This window comes from Perca flavescens, chromosome 16 (assembly GCF_004354835.1).
Source record: "Perca flavescens isolate YP-PL-M2 chromosome 16, PFLA_1.0, whole genome shotgun sequence".
Taxonomy (NCBI): Eukaryota; Metazoa; Chordata; class Actinopteri; order Perciformes; family Percidae; genus Perca; species Perca flavescens.
The window spans coordinates 16463642-16473535 of NC_041346.1; positions in this window are offsets into that span (position 1 = coordinate 16463642).

A 9894-nucleotide genomic window follows, 5' to 3' on the forward strand; every position below is an offset into this window, starting at 1 on the left:
TATCACAACCAGGGAATTCTTGAAATACACTCTACATCTGATCCATCGGAATAAACACGCCTGATAGGTCAGAGGACTAAAGGGTCATTACCAATGGAAACAAACAACATAGAGAGCAGTCTGATGAAGGCCTGCTGTTCGTCTTCATCCACAACTGCCCGACACTGAGAAGGAATAGTTTATTTCTTAGGGCCATGATGAAAATTATGACTCAATATGAAGTCATAACAGAGTTAATTATACATTTGAAGGAAAGTGCTGCCATATTTTGGTTTTTCTACACCAAACCTAGCATCTGTGAAACAGACATATCCATCTGACATCTGCCTTACAGATATATCCATACACCAACAGCACTGATGCCATAATGAGCTATACAGTCAAACAAACAGTCAGAATCATAGACTTCACAGAGCACATAGGAAGTGTGTGCAGCAGGTGTTGATTTTATTAATGGCTGGGCCTTCTCGATCGGAAGTTTTTGTTGCTTGTTTTGTGTGTTGGCTCTGTGAGCTCAGTATAAACTAACATCACTAATGCTGAATGTGGTGAAGGATAAAGAGTGTCACAGTGCCAACAAGGCAGTCACAGAATTAAACTAGATGAAACTGGCCCTGGTTTGTTGTTCAGTAACCGCTATGTTTAAGCAAATAGTGTACTCTACATAGTTTAAAGTCTAACATCACAAAACCTCATCGGATCTGTCTGCAGCTAGTTTCATACTTAATGTTTAAATTACAAACTGTGATTCCCCATATCAGATGGTGCCGCTTCTACGACTGAGTTTACATTTTGAAATGTAAACCTTAAGTTCTGAAATGTTGCCCAATGCACCACTGACAGCTTCTTCTAACAGTGCTTCTACAAGCTGATACAGTTTCCATATTTTAATAACTACATGGAAGTAATTACCGTGTGGCCCATGCTAAGATGTTAAACACAACTGCCACTGGAATGCTAATTCTGATGATATATTTGCCATTTTAACAAATTACATTTGACCAAGGCGTTGATCATTTCCATCATTTGGCTGGCTGTTAACTTCCTGGCTGCCTCCTGAGTGTCGCTGAATTGAACTCAATGACCTGGAGAGCTCCTTTTTAAAATACATATGAATGATCATTATATTCTCCATTTGTATTCTTCTTCTATCTGTTGCTGTAAATGTCTTCTTTGCCTAAGACAAATTAAAAAATATTTCGTATTTTAGACCCATTCAGCCGAATAGAGTAGATGCCATCTCATCTCAACCTTTATTTACAATTCTAAAAATGTAGTCCTAAAGGCACATTATAGTTTGCGCATAAAGATAAAGCAAAACAAAAATCTTCCTGTCTCCACTTTGTTAATTTTGAACAAAATCCCCTGTGGGCTGTATTTTGTCCACCATGCTCTGTACCAACCTCCACATCTACCTCATCATGCTGTCCAGTGGAGGTGCATGGTCTTTGCTGAAATATTGATGTAAGGACTGGGATGTTGGTTCCAGGTAAATAATGCAACAGGTGGATCAGTTCTGGTTTCAGAGAAAGCGAGCGGATGGATAAATTAATGATTAGAGCTTCTTCCATTCAACTCTCTGAAAGAATTAAAGGCAAAAGAAGAAAACAGGAAAAGATGTTTTGTTTTAGTTGCTGGCCTTGCAGCTTCATTTGAAGACTACTAACATGACTAGTCCTTGGCACTTTTATTGTTGTAAATCTACACTTCTACAAATGTACACATTTAACAGACTCAAGTGAGCACCTCTTATGTGACAATAATGAAGTTTGACATTCAACATAAACTGGCACATCTGTCACAGTCCAGACATGTATGTAGCTAAAGAAAGTCTAAATAAAGTTATATAGCATGGGTGAGAAAGGAGGAGTTGTTTTGTCAGGAATGGGGAAGGGGGAGAGAGGGGGAAAGAGAGAGATAATTGTTATTGATGACTGATGTTTCTCGTGGCTTTCTTGTTTATTTCACCAGGCGGAAGGTTGAAAGCAGAGAAGGCCTGTGACCAATCAGTGGTCATCATTAAAGGTGGGATGAATGCCAGAACCAATCAGATGCTAGTTCATTAGAAGGCGGGACAAGTGTGAGGCAGACATGTTGTCTGCATCTGAGAGGAGTTTAAGTTTCTTTAAGTTCTTTATGTGTAGACTCTTAGGGCCAGATCTACGTACATTTGCAAATGTAGCGTTATCAGCGCCAGTTCATTGGGTAATCGGCGCTTTTCTCCGCCCACTATAACGTAAATTGCGCTGTAGCAAAGCAATACTGGTACTATGATACGGCTGAGTGCAGACTGCAATATTCCCACTGCTGATGCTATAACTGTTTAAAATGATCCTGATGCCAATATTTGTAATGTAGCGAGGAGTTTAACAACTGCTGGAATGGAATGTGAAATCTGAGTCAGAGATTCAATGACATCTTTGATTTCTTCCATTAACTCTAATATTGCATGGCTGCTTAATCTGTAACGCTTAATGATTTTGTGTTCACTCCACTGAAAAAGTGTGATCCTTGATGCTTGGATTACTGCTGCCATTTCCCCAGGAGGCATATATCAGGAAACCCGCTTGGGGCTGGTTTACACCTGCTTTTAAGAGGCGGAGAATTTCCCCCGCAGAATAGAGGCGCGCTCTTACTGGCAGTCTTTGTAAATACCACGGAATATATAATTAGGCGCATTTTACGCGTATCCTCCCATCTTTTTGGGTGGAACTCCCACTTTCCCCATGACCCTCCCACAAACGCATATTCAAAGCGCAACTTGTCTCTTCTCGCTCATGTGGCAGGCAATCTGCAATTTTACCCAAGTGCGCCCTGTTTGTAAATAGCCTGCATCAGTTAAGTCAGTCTTTGCGAACAATTAACGCCTGGAAACAGGCGCAAACGGCTTGATGAATCTAGCCCTTAGTCTTGTTTCTACACTTCATCTGCTAATGTCTGTAGTAAACGAAGTTAAGTCATCATAATATATTCAACTTTCTAAGTAACTCAATTAATTTACTTTCATTACTAAAACGAATCGCTGGGATATGGATGTTAATACGTAACCTTTAAATGTTGTAATGACGTAATGCTAATGATCGGTTAACTGATGTTAGACGGTTGGCTGAATTAGCATCTCTACTAGGATACAGAAAGTCTTGTGTTGCTGATATCAAGCACAGCTGGGATATATGGATCCACTTGACAAAGAAAAGTAGCGTATTACTTCTCAGTCTACACTTGCTTTTACATTACTTTCACTAGGGCGGCAAAAATGTATTACTGATTGTTTGTTTTCTCAATTAATCGTCAGAAAATAGTGAAATATGCATAATAATTTCTCACAGCCTGAGGTGTTGTACTGTAATCATTCAGCTTGATTTATTCAACCAAATATCCAAAACCAAAAGATATTCAGTTTACTCTATATGACAAAACAATCCTCACATTTGAGAAACTGGTACCAGGGAATTGGTTTGACATTTTTGTTTGAAAAATGACTACAACTATAAATCGATTATCAAAATAGTTGCCGATTAGGTTTCTGCAGATGTACTAATCAATCAATCGACTAATTGTTGCAGCTCTAGCTTTCACAAACACATCCAGTGCTATGATATTTGTCTATTCTGGTTTGACCCATGACACCATCCTTCATAATAACCAAAGTTTACTGGAGAAATCCTCTGTAGGGGATACATCTACGGAGCGGCTGCCATGACGTGCAGGATTGCACCAGGCAGGAGGTAAAATGGAGGCCAGGTGTGCATGTGTGAGCCAAGGCTTGAGGGTTATTTGACCAAAATGCTCCCAGACCTTTCAAGCACGAAGAGCATCCTGCTTTAGACATCCAATGTGGCAGTTGTTTTAAAGATAACTTCTAGTGCTCTCTTGACCTTGACGCTGTCATAAATGTACAGACCTCCAACTTTAAACACTCACTGACATAAACACACACACACACACACACACACACACACACACACACACACATTTACATAAAGGTCAGATAAGGGTAAGAGGTCAGGGGAAAGAGTGAGACATGGGAAGGCCCTAACACACACACACACAAAACAACACACTCCAGCCCAACCCCACTGCCACTTTACTTTAGCCATAGTTGGAACCAGACACCTGTCCTTTTTCCATGTCCTGAGGTTGAATTTCAGGTATCGGGTTTAAGTGGGCCAATAAGCCCCTCCCTAACCTGTCGTAACTTCTCTGCACACGCTCAGTTAGCAGGTGACCAGCGGAGCTTTATTCTCTACAGATAAGCATGGCTGTATATAGAGAGATGTTCCACCTCCCCCGTACAACACATTTGTGAGGAAAAGAGAGGGCGACGGGAGTTGAAAGGCAATTATGTCTGGTCTCTGATGAGAGAACCAACTGAAGCAGACAAAGCCCTGTGATGTGGTGAAGCTATCCAACCATCCCCAGGTACACAGGTAGACAATAGACAGCCAACTCAAAGCCCCACAAAATGCATTCTGTCTAGACACGCGAACAAACCAAAGCAAAAAGTGTCCATACAGAGAAGATGATGATATTCCTTAGTAGGTGAGATGACAAAAAAGAAATTGTTGCGTTGAAAAAGCTTTGAAAAGTACTTTAAAGCACTTAAAATGCACTTGATTTAACCTGTTAAGGACTTGTCTCAGTAGTGGGTACTCCACTTTTAAAGATCAATCAAGAAAGATTATTTTACAGAGTGCGAAACGTGTTCTTATTTTCCTAAGATACAAAGCAGGCTCAAAGTGCTAAGTGGATTTTCAAGGCATGTTCATCTTGAACAAAACTGCACCCCCGAACAACTAACGTTACTTAAGTGAGCACCTCTTACGTGAGAATAATGAAGTTTGACATTCAGCATAAACTGCCACATCTGTCACAGTCCAGACATGTATGTAGTTAAAAAGAGACAAAAAGAAAAAGGTATACAACATGGGTAAGAACGTGTGTGTGTGGGGGGTTGGGTTGGGTTGACTAAGGAAGGGGAAGAGGGAAAAAGAGAGAAGTAATGGTCTTGATTCTCGTGGCTTTTGTGTTTATTTCACCAGGTGGGAAGTCAGAAGCAGAGTAGGCCTGTGCAATGCAAGGGGTTTCCCTGAAAAAAACACAGGGTCATTCGGGGAAAAAAGTTAAATTGGGCTCAACTTTTGCTACAAGGCAATGCTATCATCCAGCAAGGCTCTGCATTGGCCAATCGTATACATGCAAGCACACAATTACTTTGTAACGTGAACGCCGCACTACTATCGTTTACCTTGTGATAGTCATAATGAAAGATAGGATATTTGCAGCCATGATAACGTTCCAAAAAGTATTACTTACTCTAGCTAGACTTCCTGAGTCATATTTCATTGTCTCACCAGTACCTTGAACAACACGCCAATCAAACCATATTTTTGTTATGTTCCAAGTGTTGCTTTGCCAAAGAAGTCATGAAATACACAAATACATTCTTCTGGTGCAGTTTCCCAACAACATAGAGAAATGCACTTCTTCCATGCTGCACTATTGCCTACTCATAGTTCTGAAGCTCCACTGCAAGTAGTGTTTTAGTAATTTACTGGTGAAACGAGAATTGTTTGGAACCTACTAAACATAGAGATCACAAAGAGGGATGTAAATTATGCCGCATTAGTGGGTCATTGGGTTTATATGGATGTTTTGAGACATTTGACAGGGTTTTTTCCTGCGATTGGACTTCATTGTAACTATTGTGATATTGAGCTTACTACAGCTGCCTTCCTCCTTAAGGGAGCAAGATGTAATCTTTTCAAAGCCACCTTCCAAGGCTGCAACCGGCAAGTATTTGAGAATTTCAGTTAAATTTTTCTTTATTGCAATTGTAAATCAAGGTATGGCATCATCCCAAATCTTACGCCTACTTTCTCAAAGTCCTGTTCTGCTGATGTAGCATAGTATGTAAGCTGTTAGTACATCTACAGTAACCTATACAGTCAAAATAAGTGTTCTGTCCTTTGTAGAGAAGCAATGTATTTTGATTTTGATGTTAGCACCATGCTTTCTCCGTTCTGGTTGATTGATGATATAAGTTGTCATTTGTCTGTAATAACTGTGTTGCAAGTTTTTACAAGGCCAGCATGAACACCTGCGATCATGTCTGCTTTGATTCCACACTGGGGCTCACAACAACAAATGCATTTACAGCCTTAGAAGAAACCATGCTACTAGAGATGGCAGACACTTGTACAGACGCACATAAAACACACGCATGAACCTGCGGTTCTCAAAACCACAACAAACACTTACTGCAGGACTAATCCCATGTCTGTATGTAGTGTTTTCTCCTGTTTACACTCTCCAGTAATGAAAGGGCCATTAGACATGAGACTTGGTCTCACATAAAAGGAGTCATCACGCTTCATCATTACAACGGTCTGTTGCCTGTAATGAGGACAGTGAGGCTGGGCTTCCCCTTGTCTAGCTGCTGATTTTTTTACTCATGGGGTCCCACAGCGGTTGTTCCTCACATGTCCTGACTGAAGGTAAATCCCCTGTGTATATATATATGTATGTGTGTATGTATATGTGTGTGTGTGTGTGTGTGATTTTGCTGGTAAGGATAAGTCCAGTGATAGTCTATGTTTTACTTACTGTCAAGAGATCAACAAAACCAACAATAAATTGATCCAAATACTGTAAGTATTATCTGTGTAGCCGAAGCCTGATATAGCTTATTCTTCTTTGCCATAGACCTCCAATGTTACCTGATGATTGTGCTATTTAAAAAGTGAAGGGTTCATTGTGATTTCAAGTGATCCAGAGGTGGAAATTAATGTCTGTACATCATTTAATGGCAATCTATTGTTTAGTTGTTGAGATATTTCCCTCAAAACCACATTTCAACCTCATGACGCTAGAGAAAAAGTCATGGGATCACCAAATTCCATATAGGGACCATGACTGTCTGAACAACATTTCAATCCATCCAGTAGCTGACTGACCAACAGGCCGACGTTGCCATCCCTATAGAACCATAAATTCTATAAATGACATTGTTGGGTTTTAGTCTCTTTGTGGGATTTGTTTATGGCATCAGGATTATATCTCGCAAGTGCGATAAAATATGCGCACGAGCAAATTATATCATTTCACACGCACAGATATTACTCTTTGTGCACCGATTCAACAATCTAGAGTTGTACAGGCAGCTGAAACAAAACATGGGGAGAGGGAAAGAATGGCACCTGCGTGTATAAAACTAAGCAGCACGTGCACAGATCATCCACTATACACCCGCGAGTGTCTGCTGTGCCAGCGCTGGAGGGCATACACGCTAGGTAAACTCTGCTCTCGAAGTGGTGGAAACCAAGGAGGCACTGGCCCTTCTATGCTTGGTGACTTTCAAGGCGATCTCACCCACAGACCTCCCTGACGTTAACTTACAAAAATATTTATTAATTTAATGATTAAATAAGGTAGTGTCTCCAAACTTACCTCAGTTATAACTTCTGGTCTCCTGCTAGTTGTACTACAGCACATACTTAAAAAAAATAAGCTTATACCTATTTTTGAAAATATTTTTGTATTTCTTTTCGGTGTTGTAGTTTGTAGACGGTCCCGAAGCACTCGTCTTGCCGTCTCAACACCGAAACTAAACAGAGCTGAATTAGCACACATTTTATCCATTTCTTTCACATCTACAGCAGTCAGATTCACTGTGTTCACTCGGAAGGAATCACCTCACATGGGTAGGCACTTAAAACCCCTGGGTGCTAACGCTAGCAGGAGGATAACGCAGTGTAGGCAACACCGATTGTTTTTGTTTTTCTCGCTACTGACAGCACTCCAAATTTACAAACAGAGCTACGTGTTGAAATCGACCGGAATTCTCCTTTAAACTAAGACTTTGCGGATAAGATTTCTTTTGAGAATGTGTCAACACTGACCCCCTTGAGGCTGGAAAGATGCAGCTGTAGTCAGCATAGATTCACAACATTGAACGATGTATTCAAATTTAGATCTGCACATTCTCTTACAGAAATGACAGTGACATACAGTATTTGGAGCTCTGACATATCTTTGTGAATTTCAAAGGGTCTTTTTCATATGGTGGCCAGTGCATCTGGCACATTGACTTCTCTGTCACCGCTATCAGTATGAGTCGACTTTGGCCAAGTCATATGGAGGCAACAAAACATAAATGACATTTCCTCTCTCATACACACTCTCTCTTCTGGATCAATACACACACACAAACTGAGTCTGAAATACCCTTTTGCAGTGAAAGAAAGTAAAGTGTCTGCTGAGGCCAACTCCCTCATATAGAGGCAACAACACACAAGGATCTTTGATGTTTTGGAAGCAGACCCAACTGAGTCCACATGTTTGCCAAAGAAACGATTAATGGCTAATAGAACAGAAAAGGAAATGCAAGCATTGCCGCAATACAGGTCATGAACTTTATACACAACAAATTAACATGTAATGTCACATTTGTTTGTACAGTGGTTTTGATTGTTAGGCTTGTCTGAGATGTTGATGAGTGATGAGTCAACATGGGAGCATCCAGATAGAAAAAACAGTGTTTGTACAGTAGAGCTCGCATACATGTGCTGCATCAGCAAAGTTGGGTAACTCCCATCACCGCTGGGGCTATGGCCTATTTACTCAACCCAGTAATACATTACCCTGCACCTGTAACTAATTGTAAGGCATCACAATTACATAAATCCTTGTTATGACTAATGGACTATATTAATTATTATATAAGTCATTTATATCCTTACAAATATTGTTCATCTCCACAGAAACTGAGATTATTCAGAATCTTTTTTTCTTTGTTCTCAAACTGCACTGCAGACAGACAGCAGTGCAGTTACAGGAATAATACCTGAATTTTATATAAAAGGCTTTGTAATAGTACATCATCTCTACTTTATTCTTGTTCATTTTAGGCTGTGTTCAGGCCGACTTGACCCCTGTGTGAAAAAAAACATAGCCCCCCTTATTCATTTAAATGGAGCCACTCTCAACATAGCTGGGGCGCCAATGAAAGGGCTTTCCCATAAAATAAAACGCAGGGTTGTCCAGCAGCAAAGTTTAGTCATGCTTAACGCTTGCAGCAACGCAATGCTACGTCTTCCGGCAAGGCTTTGCATTGGCCAATACAGTACACAATTACTTTATAATGTGAACACCGTATTAATATTGTTTAACTCTCGATTGTTGTGATGAAAGGCAAAGTTTGAATTTCTGCTAAGTCTAATTTGGAGGTCTTTATTTTATATTATGATGTATGCAGATTTACTGTCATATTACTTAACTGGCACCAGTTGTTGCACCTATAATTTAGTGGTAAACCTTTGAAATAGTACAGAGCCTTTTGACATTTTGTATCCAGGCTAGTTGAGTTGATTTTTGGACTGTTTAAGACAACTGATCAAACAAGTGACAAGTGATATTTAGAGTTGCTGACAACAATAATAACTAGAAACGAAGAAATTAATCAGATTTAGTTATTTTATTTTTCACTACACCTCCCTTCTCTTTCCTTGGTATATTTTTATTGTGTCACTGTGGCTTCCCATCAAAGGTAGAACTGTTGGCTTCTTTGCATATATCTTGATTTTGAAAAGAAAGCAGCCAAGTACATGGTATCTTCTGGACCTCACAAAAGCAGCCTCTAACACAGGTAATGGAAAAATACTGTACTGTTGCCTCAGTCTCTTACATCAGCTCAACACATTATGTTAAGATGTGGTAGGATGACAATAAAACAACACAGAGATTGGACACAGTCAGCAGTGTATCTTTGATGTGATCTGTCAAGCATCTGGTGTAAGTAAATGCATATCATGGGGAGACTAACAAGCTAGCATTAGCTTAGGATCTTTGTAGGCCATGTGGACTGACAGCCCGAGACAGCTGAGCATGCTAGAA